Source organism: Neomonachus schauinslandi, chromosome 15 (assembly GCF_002201575.2).
Source record: "Neomonachus schauinslandi chromosome 15, ASM220157v2, whole genome shotgun sequence".
In the NCBI taxonomy this organism is placed as follows: Eukaryota; Metazoa; Chordata; class Mammalia; order Carnivora; family Phocidae; genus Neomonachus; species Neomonachus schauinslandi.
Window position 1 is genome coordinate 7796431 of NC_058417.1, and position 12872 is coordinate 7809302.

The 12872-nt window shown below is 43.8% G+C and overlaps 1 protein-coding gene across 1 annotated transcript in view; it reads left to right on the plus strand.

Moving 5' to 3' along the window:
* Positions 1-12872, plus strand: part of LOC110584592 (protoheme IX farnesyltransferase, mitochondrial) — a 134516-nt gene that overhangs the window by 7392 nt on the left and 114252 nt on the right. The gene's annotated exons all lie outside the window — the stretch shown is intronic.

A 12872-nucleotide genomic window follows, 5' to 3' on the forward strand; every position in this document is an offset into this window, starting at 1 on the left:
TTCTTGTAGGGCCTCTGGGATTGTCCCAGGCATGTGGGGATTTAGAGTGCATCTCTGGAAAAAAGGTCTGGAACCAGATTGTATAGCCTCAGCCTAGCAAACTGTACCAAATTTTATTGTATGCATTGGGTATTAACCCATAATTATGTCATTCGGTTGTCACAGCTGTCCGGTGAGTCAGGCAAAGTTTTATGGTCATCACGCCATCTCACAGCTAAACTTAGAAGTAGCTTATTCTGGGCTGACCGTGTTCAGAAGGTATGTTCTAGGTCATCCTGCAGCTTGAAGACCCCTTCTCTCCGTTTCTTCTTGGACGAGAATAGGGAGAAGAAATATAGCAGGGGAATAATAAAGTTAAACCAAGTATTTTTTTTTTTTAAAGATTGTATTTATTTATTTGACAGAGAGAGACAGCGAGAGAGGGAACACAAGCAGGGGGAGTGGGAGAGGGAGAAGCAGGCTTCCCGCAGGGCAGGGAGCCCGATGTGGGGCTCGATCCCAGGACCCTGGGATCATGACCTGAGCCAAAGGCAGACGCTTAATGACTGAGCCACCCAGGCGCCCCTTAAACCAGGATTTTTTGAGGAAAGAAGTGGAAAGCAATGTTACGGAGTCAAAATTGGGAAATGAACAATGAGACGAGAGGCTTTGGAGAGTAGAGAAGACCAGGGAAAGATTGGTGTGTGTGTGTGTTTTTCAAGACAGTTGAGCCTGAAATCCAAGGTAAAAGGAGGTGAAGCAGGTAACTTCTTTCCTCAGTGACCAAAGTCTCTTAAAGAAAATCTTTTTGGGGGGTTTTGGGGGGGGTAGAAAACAGGCATAGGGAGTTTGCCAGATAGAAGAATCATAGTAAGACTTATTAGTGTAACTCCAGAACAGTGAGGCTAATTCCAGGTGGCATCCTTGAAAATTATGGTAGCTGAGCAAGGAATCACCACATTTCAATGAAAAGTTACCTTTTGTCATTTATACAAGTGGTGTATCATGTTGCTGACATGGTAAGAATGACTACAGGTACGATCGTAAGGATGTCACCCCAAAAATGAGTCCTCTCAGTCTGAAGGCAGCAGAATTGACTTCTGTCAACAGCAGGAGATGCTTGCTTTGTGTGCACCATCGTTGACCGTGTGTTCATGTCCTCATCCGCCTCTCACTCTGCAGACTGCTTCTCTCTCACCGTCCCATTCCTGGCAGTAATACCAGCATTCTTTGCTTCCCCCAGTCGGGAAACCTTAGCATCATCCTTAATTCTTTGCTCTCCAGTCTCCCTTCATCTCTAGTCCAACATCCAGGTGTTAGCACTGGCGTCTTTTGTAACACCCGTGAGATTGCTCATCCCCATTTCTGAAGCTGCCGTCCTAGCTGAGATCCAACACATAGGAGCCCTCTGGTCGCTACAGCAGCTCCCAGCTGTTGTCTCTGCCTCTCTCCTCCTGCTATACCAACTTTCCTAAAACATTGCTTTCACATATTCCTTACCTACTCAAGAGTCTGCTCCTTCCATATTGCCTCCTGCCTCAGCTCTGCCTGACTTTAGAGGAAAGTTGTGATCTGGAGTGATCAAACTCTTCCCTGTAAATAGACTTTCTCTCCCAACCCTGTCCCCTACCCTGTCCTGCCAGTTAGGCTAGGCCTTCCATCCACCATACCCATCCCTCCTGCCTCCATGGGAGACCAGTCTGCCTCTTTTATATCCAGTTAGAGCCTTTCAAGATTTCTCCATTAAGCCTTCTCTTGCCTGCTCTTGGCCCGAGTCTCCCTCTCAAAACTTGGAGTATGGCTTTGAGGTCCAGCAGAACTTGAGTTCAGATCCTGGCTAGGACATTTACTAGTCACGGGAGCCTTTGGGCAGTTTCTCAGCCTTGTGGAGACAACTTCCTCACCTGTAGAGTAGGAACAATAATAAATCCTCTAAGAGTTAAATCACATAATGCATTCGAAGTACTCAGCAGCAGGCCTGACACAGGGAGCACCTCAGAGGTTAGTTTCCAAATAATTACAGGTAAACGTTTGCTTGCCTATTTAATGCATCTTCCCCTAAGATGTTCCAGGCCAAAAATCCTGCCATCTCCGTGTTGAGTACTTGTAGTCTTGGAGTCCAGTGCTTCTCACTTGGAAGAGGAAACATGACAAATTGAAGTCGTTCAGAGTAGGACAACTGCTAGGAAGAGGGCATATAGAAACCCTGTCCCTTGGGGAACAAGATTATTTGGCTTGAGAGGGAGGAGGGAGGAGGGAGGAGGGAGAAAGAAGGCGATGGAAGGGAGAGTGGCCATGTTCAAGTAGCTGTAGCTCCTCTGGTTTTAAAGGGACAGTGCTGCTGATGTCCAGTCGAGAGGGCAGAACGAGGAGATTGCACGTCCAGCAGCACGGAGAGCTCTCAGGAGAACAATGGGATGGGAAATGGGCTGCCTCGTGAGGAAGTGGTCCTTGTCATCGGAACCATCCAGGTGGAAGCAGATCATCTTTGAGGGAAGTGGAAGGGAGTCCTGCATTGTGTAGTGGGTGGAACTAGATGATACTAGGAGCTGGCCTCCCTTCAGTATTTGTTGGGTGTCTACCTTGTTGCACCTTTGTGCAAGATGCTGAATATACGGAGATACGTGATTTTTTTCCTCAAGAGGAAGCCGGTCATCTGGTGGAGGGGGGATTTTGTAGGCGTACACATACATACAAATAAAACAGCTGTGGTCAGATACCTCTGCATTTCAATCCCTGAACTAGTAACCTTTGTGATCTTGGGTCATTAACCTTAGAGTGCCCTAGTTTCTTTATCTGTAAGATAGAGATGATGGTACTCGTTCTATAGTCTCATTGTGAGGATTAAATGAGATAATGCATGTGAGACACTCGTGTGCCCAGCACCTTGTAGGTGCTTTATTAGCTATTATTAATACTGTTATTCGTACTATGTCCATGTTTAGGGCAGTTGGTGTCATGGGTGTTGTAGCAGTTGTATGTGGTAAGGCAGAGTGGGGACCCCGGGAAGCGAGTGTCGTTTCTGCCTGTGAAGGGGGTGGAGCTGAATGAGTGTTCACTAGGTGCAGAAGGCAAGGATTGTAAGCAGAGGGAGAAGGCTTTGCAGAGGCAAAGAAGCCGGATGCATCCTGGCACATTCTGAAAACCGCGGATGCTAGGAGTCGTTGAGCTGGACCTGCCTGTGACACGGAGGAGACGCGCGCTGAGGTTTTGAAGGGTTAGGCGGGGCCACAGTACCACGTCGGCACGCATTTCATGCTGGGGAGTTTGGCTCCTACGCCCGAGCAGCGGGAAGTTCTGGAAGGTTCTTCAGAGGAACACACAATCACTTTGTGTTCTGTCTCAAATATTCTTTTAAGTGGCTTAATTAGTACCTGATTATTATACACTTATTGCAACGAAAATTCAAATAATACAGAAGCATGTATCTAAAACTGAAAAAGTACGCTTTCCAGCCATTCTAGATAAAACCCCTGCTTGAAATGTAGCCTCTTCTATATGTATATAAATAGGCAGATCTAAAGCCATGGATATGGTTGTACATTTTAATGGAAATAGGATCATTACCCATACACACACACGCACACACACACACACAAACACACAAACACACACACGGTCCTGCAGCTTGCCACTTTCTCTTAACAGTATAGCTTTCACTGACAGTATTTACCACTGCATACCCTTCCGTTAGGTAGAACTGCCATTGTTTGCCTACCTAACCCTCTCTGGCTAAACATGCAGGGTGTTTCCAGCATGTGGGAATCTGATTCCCTCTGTATTCTGTGCTTATGCATAAGTAGTCTCTACTGGTTTTTCCTCTAAGATAATGGAAAAGGATTTTTATGTGTGTTACGTTTCATATTTTAAGTCATGATGGGATTTAGCATCTTTTTCTCTATTTTGATCATTTGTATTTTTTCTTCTATTGTTTCTTTTTTTTTTTTTAAGATTTTATTTATTTATTTGAGAGAGAGAGAATGAGAGACAGAGAGCACGAGAGGGAAGAGGGCAGAGGGAGAAGCAGACCCCCTGCTGAGCAGGGAGCCCGATGCGGGACTCGATCCCGGGACCCCAGGATCATGACCTGAGCCGAAGACAGTCGCTTAACCAACTGAGCCACCCAGGCACCCTTCTTCTATTGTTTCTTATACCCTCCATCGTTTCTTACTGATATTTTTTTGTGATGTTTTGTTGTTTTGTTTTGCCCCACTGAAATATTTAACTTTTATGTATTCAAATTATTTATTAGTTGTTTGTTTGTTTTAATGCTTAGAAAGATTTTTTCCTGCCCCGTGGTTATAAAAGCATTCACTCATGTTTTTTCCTGGTACTTTTCTATTTTTATCATATTCTCTAAGGTTTGGGGACCATGTCGAATTTAGTTCCGCAGAAGGAGGAGTAGGATTGATTAAGAGATCTGTGGTAGCGGCATCATTGAGCCAGGGGCACCTGTTTTTGGAAATAAAGTTTTGTTGGAACACAGCCATATCCATTTGTTCTATGGTGAGGTCATGCTGCGTAGGTGGCGGAGCTGAGTGACTGTGATAGAAAACTTCCAGCCTGGAAAACCTGGAACACTTCCTCTCTGGCCCTTTAGAGGGAAGAACCTGCTGAGCCCAGCTGTCAAGCACGGGCCAGTGAGAGGCAAGCGTGATGGCCAGCACACCAGTGGCGGTCAGTTGAGACATGACTTGGGCTGCACTAAGGCTGTGGTGTGTCAGGAGGAGAGGGGAGAGAGAGACTGAGGCAGCAGAATGAGCAGAACCTTACGGAGAGGTGGGGGCGTGCTCGGAGGCCTGAAATAAAAGGTTAGGACACAGAGCCGCAAAGAGTCTGGCTGCCACGAAGCAAGCGTTCTCCAGTTCTCTGGGCCGTGTGCTCCTTATTACCCTACACCCGACCCACTTCTCTCAGAGAGAGCAGAGTGTGGTGACCTGTGGGCCAGAGTCCCTGCATTCAGATCCTGGCTCTTACTAGTTGAGTGACCTTGAGCAAGTTCCATAAAAAAAGTAAAAACCACAACTCTGTGTGCCTCGGTTTACCCACCTGTAAACTAGCTAATGATACCTACTTCAAAGGGTTCTATTAAATGGGATAAGATTTGCAAACTACATAGAAAGTGATAGGTTAAGAGCTATATGTACACTTGTCTCTTAAAAGATAAATTTGTTACCTAGGTGCTGCCACAGGCATTTTGAGTTTGAGATGTTTATCCCTGCTCTAGAAAAACTTCCAGCTTTCTGATATGGATCAGTGGTAGCGTGAGGCTGAAGAGTGTGAACACTGAAGGAAGAAAGAGGTCTGGGGGGAGATGAGTTCAGTTTCGGACTCGTGCATTTTGAGCTGCCACTGGAATATCCCGGTGGTGAGGTTCAGTGGGCAGTTGGCCATGGAAGACAAGAGCTCAGATAGAACGTTGGGCTGCAAGACTGGGGGTCTTCAGCGTGGCGCCGGCCACGAAGCTGTGGTAGTGAACAAAGTTGTCTGCGGTTGGTGTGTAGTGACCAGAACAGAAGACCAAGGTCATTTGGGGTGCATCCCCTTTTAAGGATTGGGTAGAGCACGTAACGGAGCCTGCAAGGAACTAAACAATCAGAGAAAGGGAAACAGGAAAGGGCTTAGTCACAGAACCCAAAAGAGAAGACACGGTTCATAAAGGAAGTGATGAACATTTTTTTTTCTTTTTTAAGTAGACTGCACTCCCAACATGGGGCTTGAACTCACAACCCTGAGATCACGAGTCGCATGCTCTCCCAACTGAGCCAGCCAGCCACCCCAAGGAAGTGATCAACACTTAAATGCTAGAGGTCTACTAAAATGGCTGGCCAGAAAGTTATTTTATTTGCCCAGTAGGAAATCAGTGTTGCCTTGACTGCTAAATCAGGAAATAATTGTCAGTGTTTCCTCTTCTTAGAGCCTTAAATGAGGTACTTGAAATGATTCATTTAAAGTAATTCCTTAAGGTTTATTTTCAGAGTGCTTACTTCTTTGGGAACAGAAGGAAAGTATGGTAATTGGTTTAGGATCCTTTTTTTTTTTTTTTTTTTGGTGGGAGGCCACACCTTCCTGTCCTTCATCCTGGCTGTTGTCATGCTTTTCCTTTTATGTACCTTACGGTGTTGTATATCAGAACAGGCATTCCAGCTGCAGGGGTTGATATTTAAAACATGGTGACTGAAATCTAAGGCAATGATCCAGTTGCTCATTTAATAGTACATAACGTGTTAGAGCATGTGCATTGACTCATCGGTTCCCTCACGTCAGTGTGCTAATGAGCATACACTGCACTCGTGTTCACACGACACTTCCTGGCCGCCGTCCCCAGGGATCCTGGTCCTGTAGGCCTGGGACAGGACCCAGAGATCTGCATTTCTGACAAGCACACCAGATGATCTGATGCAGGTGGTCCTGGACCACCCTTCAAGCAAGTGAAGTAGGTGTTGGGCAGGAAGAGTGCCGGTCGCAGACGCCGTGGTCTGGCTGGATGTGGGGGGCACTGACCCAGTGAGAGCCAGAGCAGCCCTGCAGGAAGAGCCAGCTGGGCAGGATCTGGACCACACAAGAGATGGATGCAAAGCAAGATGCACCGAGGAAAATGGGAGCAACAGCCTCCGCTGCAACCACAGATGGAGAAGTCCCAGGGCAGTAAATTTCCCCTCGTATCATTTTCTATATTCCCTGCCCCAGGTTTCTGGATGAGCTAATTGAATTAAAGTCATTTCCTTCTGCTTATTCCATTTAAAGAGGCAGCACCCTTTGGGTGACCCCTACCCCATTATTTAACCTTTTACCTCCCTCTTTAGTTTATTACTTGAATTCACACATGCCTTGGAGTCAGCAGGATTTTTCTTCTTTAAGAAAATCCCTGGTATCTATCAATTGATTTCTTTTGGACTCTTAACATCTTGGGCAATTCATTTATAGCTAATGATAGCCGAGGCAGAAATATCTGAGAGTCAGCGATCACTTTTATGGAACTAGCCTTTCTTTGCCTCCCTTGGTTTATAGCTGTAATATTACCAAGGATAATTAACTAGAATAAGTGAAGGGCCATACAGTGATCCTACTTGTTTCGTTTGTAGGATATCAGGGTAGCAGCAGATGGATGCCTTGACATTCGTGCCAGGATCTGAGCCAAATGTTTGCTGGTGCTATACCATTTAAGGATTTTTTTTTTCTATGAAAGGAAGTAAGACTGAATTTATAAAGAAGCAATAATAATGTCTCCCTTGAGTTTCTCCTGCCAACTGAACTATTTACAATATGTTTTTGGAGTTTGTTGCAAGGACCACACTGGGTTGGAGAAATTTTATTGGGGTGAGGATCATAAGAGGCTTTGGTGACTCAACTGAGTTTATACTTAATATGGGTCAATAAAAAGCAGGGGTTTTTTTTCTCCCCCCCCCCGCCCCCGAATAACATCTGTACTAAAAAGCTACAGCATACTTTCTGAGACCAGAACACGAAAATAGATTGTTTGTTAGAACCAGTAATTATGCTCTTGACAGGACTGATACAAACTACAGTCTATCAATGTATAGATTTTTTTCCCCCTAGAGCCTAGAATGCTTTTTATTAAAAGGAAAAAACCTCACAAGAATAGAGGATACAATTTTATTATTTTTAAAAGTACACTTCAGTCTTTGGCTCTCAGATACTGTATAACGAATCTTTATATTGATTGAGTAAAATTACGATTTCCTGACTTTTCATTCATATTTTGAAATAATTGCCTTAATAATGACATGCTTATAAATGTTAAAATAGTATCTTTATTAATTGTTTACTTTTAGGAAACAAAATGGAAAATACAGATAAGCAAAAATGAAAAGAATGTAATCTCCCCTTAATTTCTGCCTTTCAAAATAATAAGCATTTTGATGACTTTGGTATACTCTAGAATTTTTTTCTATACATCCTATTCATACATGTTTGCTTCTTACACAAATGTAAGATCACAAAGTAAATGCTTTTTATATTTTTTGTAAAATATTACTCTATGCATATGTTTTGCGTCAGTATGTTTACCCTGTTTTTGGTGACTTAATTTTAAGTTTTAAAAGTAGTGTTTTCTTACAAAGAAAACATGTAATATAAAAAGGTCCCCTTTGGCCTCTGCAGGTAACTGTTTTGCACACAGTGTTTGAGCCCCTTCTGTGCACTCTGTGAATCTTTTTTTTTTTTAAAGATTTTATTTATTTATTTGACAAAGAGATAGAGAGCACAAGTAGGCAGAGAGGCAGGCAGAGGGAGAGGGAGAAGCAGACTCTCCACAGAGCAGGGAGCCCGACGGGCTCGATCCCAGGACCCTGGGGTCAGGACCTGAGCCAAAGGCAGCCGCTTCACCGACTGAGCCACCCAGGTGCCCCCACTCTGTGAATCTTAGTATGAACAGCACAGCCTCTGGACTCAGGCTGGCTGGGCTGCAGTCCCTGCTCTACCATTTATTGACTTTGTGACAATGGACACATTTTCATCTCTGTAAGCCTGAGTTTTTCTTCATCTGTAAAATAGGGATAATCCTACCTCATGGGCTTGTTGTCAAGATTATGTGAGATAACACAGGTAAATAATTGAGTACTGAACCTAGCATACGGTAAAGGTTCAAGAAAGGTTAATTATCTCCGTGTTACGTTATATGTTATATATATTATATTATACTATATTATATTAATGCATACCTAGTTTCTGATGTGTTTTTTTTTTTTTAAAGATTTTATTTATTTATTTGACAGAGAGAGACACAGCGAGAGAGGGAACACAAGCAGGGGGAGTGGGAGAGGGAGAAGCAGGCTTCCCGCCGAGCGGGGAGCCCGATGTGGGACTCGATCCCAGGATCCTGGGATCATGACCTGCGCCGAAGGCAGACGCTTAACAACTGAGCCACCCAGGCGCCCCTAATGTGTTTGTTTTATAAAAACAGGGTCATAATACACATTTTGTTCAGTTATTTGCTTTCTGCCCTCAATAGTGTGTCAGACAAGCTTCCTCATCCCTATAGTTAAATCTGCCTCCTATTTTTTTTAAGGTTGCTTGTACTCCATGGTGTGCATTGAATTTATTGAACCATTTCCTTTTTAATTGATATTTAGGTAGTCTGTAGCTTTTACTACTAGTAATAATGATTTTTAATATCATTGTACATCTGTCCTTATACACATTTATTTCTGAAAGAGCCTTAGACATGCACTTTTGCTTTTATTATTTTATTTCTTTTAAAGATTTTGTTTATTTATTTGAGAGAGAGAGAGAAAACAAGCAGAGTGGGGAGGAGCAGAGGGAGAGGGAGAAGCAGACTCCCCGCTGAGCAGGGAGCCCGATGTGGGACTCGATCCCGGGACTCCAGGATCACGGCCTGAGCCGAAGGCAGTCGCCTAACCAACTGAGCCACCCAGGCGCCCCATATGATTATAATCTTTTTTTTTTTTTAAAGATTTTATTTATTCATTTGAGAGAGAGAATGAGAGAGAGAGAGAGCATGAGAGGGGGGAGGGTCAGAAGGAGAAGCAGACTCCCCGCTGAGCAGGGAGCCCGACGTGGGACTCAATCTTTGGACCGTGGGATCACAACCTGAGCCAAAGGCAGACGCTTAACCGACTGAGCCGCCAGGCGCCCAGGATGCTTTTGCTTTTAATGGATAGATAGCATGCTGTTGCATGGCCATATCATAATTTATTTACCACCTATTCCCTTTAGATTGTTTTCAGTTTTTATTATTACAAATGGTGCTGTAATATCTGTGGCCATTTTCCTACAGTAGGCGCCTCCAGGGAGCCTTGCTGAATCAAAGGCTGTGCAGACTCTGGAAGTTTTTATTTTTTCTGGCAGATTTCTCTCGAGAAAAGTTCCACCAGTCTGTGCTGTTACCAGATTAACCAACTCTCTGTACCTTCCACCAATGAATGCTAGGTATTAATATACTTTTAGAAATAACTCTACCTATTTGGTGGGTGAAAAATGGCACTGGAGTGTTTATATCTGTATTTTTAACTTTATGATTTTATATTTTCATTTAAATATTTCCCTTACAGGAAATGTTTTACAGCCAATGGTATAAGGTGGAGATACCCAGTTTTTAATAAGTCATTAACCAGTGTTGAATGTCATACTCACACAATTAAGAATTTGTGAAATTCTGTCCCTGGTGGACAAACCTCATTGCCCTTAACCCCCAAAATTCTGTTAGTATTTTAATTGGTATTCCTGCATGTTTACAGATTAATTTTGGGATGAATTGAGATCTTTACAGTGTACATCCTCGTTTATCCAAATCTTTTATGTCTCTCAGGTTTTACAGTTTTCTTTGAATAGACTAGTCTTACTGATGATTTTGAAATAGTAAAAAACATATTTTCAGTTGATTATTTCTTGAGTTTTTCAGGTAGTCAATCAAGTGGTGATCAGGTTGTCTCCTTTTTCATATTTATACCAATTATTTCATTCTCTGGTGTAATTGCAGCTTTATTCTGTTCCCTCCACTTGCTCTCCTCATTGTAGTTCATCTTCGTTCAGAAGGAGCCCGTGAAGTGTGTTATGTTCAGCACTGATTTGATTTGCTGCTATCTGCTTTTTATTACCACTCCTGACTTCGAACGTTCTGCTAATGGCAGTTTGTTTCTGTATCCTTTTCTGAGCCCTTTTATTCTGTTTCATGGGGTTTGTTTTTTCGGCTTTGTCTACTCATCCTCCTGCTATTCACAGAGTCCCTGTTATGCCCCAGATGTGCCCTTCCAAGTGTCTGGGGTAGAGTGGGGTGAGGGCCCCCCACTCAGGCCCTGCTCCTGGGTCAGACTTCTGTGGGGGAGCTTATAGTCTGCTGGTCCTGTAGTGCGTCTTCTTCAGAAATATATTTAACCTTTTTTTCTTCCATGCTATTTTTTTTTCCTTTTATGTTGTAGAATCCTTTTTTTAAAGCTTCCATTTGGCCCATTTTACCTCTTTTCATCTTAATCCATTCCTAAGTGAAGACGACTATTCCCGACAGTAGCCACCCCCCCCCCCCCAAAAAGAGTGTAATGTCCAGGAGGACAAGCATTTTGTCTGTTCGCATGTTCCTCTGCCCTCCGTGCCTCAGGCAATGCCTGGCACATAGTAGGTGCTCACTATGGATTGATTGAAGGAATGCACGGTTGGCTAGTTCTTCATCCCCTAACGGTTTAACTTGGCAGTGTTGGACTTCTCTTGCGTTGTTTTTTTTTTTAAAGATTTTATTTATTTATTCATGAGAGACAGAGAGAGAGAGAGAGAGAGAGAGAGAGAGAGAAGCAGGCTCCCAAGGAGCAGGGAGCCCGATGTGGGACTCGATCCCAGGACGCTGGGATCATGACTTGAGCCGAAGGCAGACGCTTAACCATCTGAGCCACCCAGGCGCCCCTTCTCTTGCGTTTTAAGTTGGAGGATGGAATTTATCGGTTTACATGATCCATGTAAAGTTCCTGTGGCCTGAGGAGAAGCAGAGGGAGCTAGCTACCAGCGAGGGAACTTTTTCTCGAAAGGCGTTTGCAGGGTGTTTTTGAAATCACAGCGCCAGTGTCTTGCTCCCCAAGTCTGGTTCTTAGTGTAGTCTGCCTCTTCTCTTGGCCATGCCTGGCCTTTTCTCTGGTGCTGCTGCCTGCTGAGCTGAAGAATACCCCCACTGCCAGGGCGTGGTGTTAGTGGGTGTAGTGCGACCTGGATTCGATGCGCTGGAATGTTTCTGCCTTGTCTCAGTGAGAAGGATGTCAAGGCAAGGCCCAGCTTTCTTTTTGGTGTGACCACTTTTCTCTGCCTCTAACTCTGACGCAGCTGCCTGCATAAATACTCCTGCTGGGATGGGGAAGGGACTTTGCATAGAGTGGGCCCATCCTGCCCGTGGTCCCCCTGCCCTCTGTCCCTGGCTCCGTACCTCTCCACGTTAGGAAGAAATAATGGGTACTGTCAGACAGCCTTCATTTCCCGTATCTGTCTATTTCCTTACTAGTTGGTACTTAGGTACTCTAATTTTTTGCCACTCATATAACGAAAGTAGTAAGTCATCTCTCAGCAACTGTCTTCGGTTGAGTTTCCTCTGTGCTATACTTAACAAATATTTCTTGAGGGTTTTAGTATATCCTCTCTGCCTAGTTTATTGCTGATGCAGGTTTTTCTCTGGTTTTTAGTTTTATTCATTCATTCAGTTGGTTTCTGGTAGGGGTTGGGCCATGAAGATGCCTTAGCCAACGTTCTAAGTTAGATGAAAAATACATGTATCTGGGCTATTCTGTTTTCTGATGATTTAATTGTTTTATATCAGTTCGATGTTGATTAAATTGATTGTAAGTATAAGATGCTATGGTAGATGCCAGAGGAACATAAAGATAAATTTGGTGTGGATGATAATCATTCTCAAAAAATATTGACAAATTTGGGGTGGCTGGATGGCTCAGCCCTTGATTTCTGCTCAGGTCATGATCTCAGGGTCCTGGGATCGAGCCCTGAGTTGGGCTCCCTGCTCAGTGGGGAGTCTGCTTCTCCCTCTCCCTCTCTCTCAAATAAATAAATAAAATCTTTAAAAAATACATCGACAAATTTAAAGAAGAGAAACAGGAAAAAAATAAACAAGGTTGAGAACGGGCTCAGCTGCAGGTAACTGAAAACTTGGAAGAACAGTGACTTAAACAAATAAAGGGTTTATTTTTCTCTTGTTTAGAGGAGTGCGAAACTATGAGTCTAGAGCTAGTGCTGAAGGATGTTGTCAACATACCCGGCTCCTCCTTTTGGCTGCCATGACTTGCTTTGGCTTTTGTTCTCAAGACCCCAGAATGGCTGCCATCCCTCCATCGTCATGCTGCACTCCAGGCCGAAAGAATGAAGAAGGGGGACTTTATGGAAAGGCAGAAACCTCCTTACAAGACTTTGCCTTTTTATTTGGG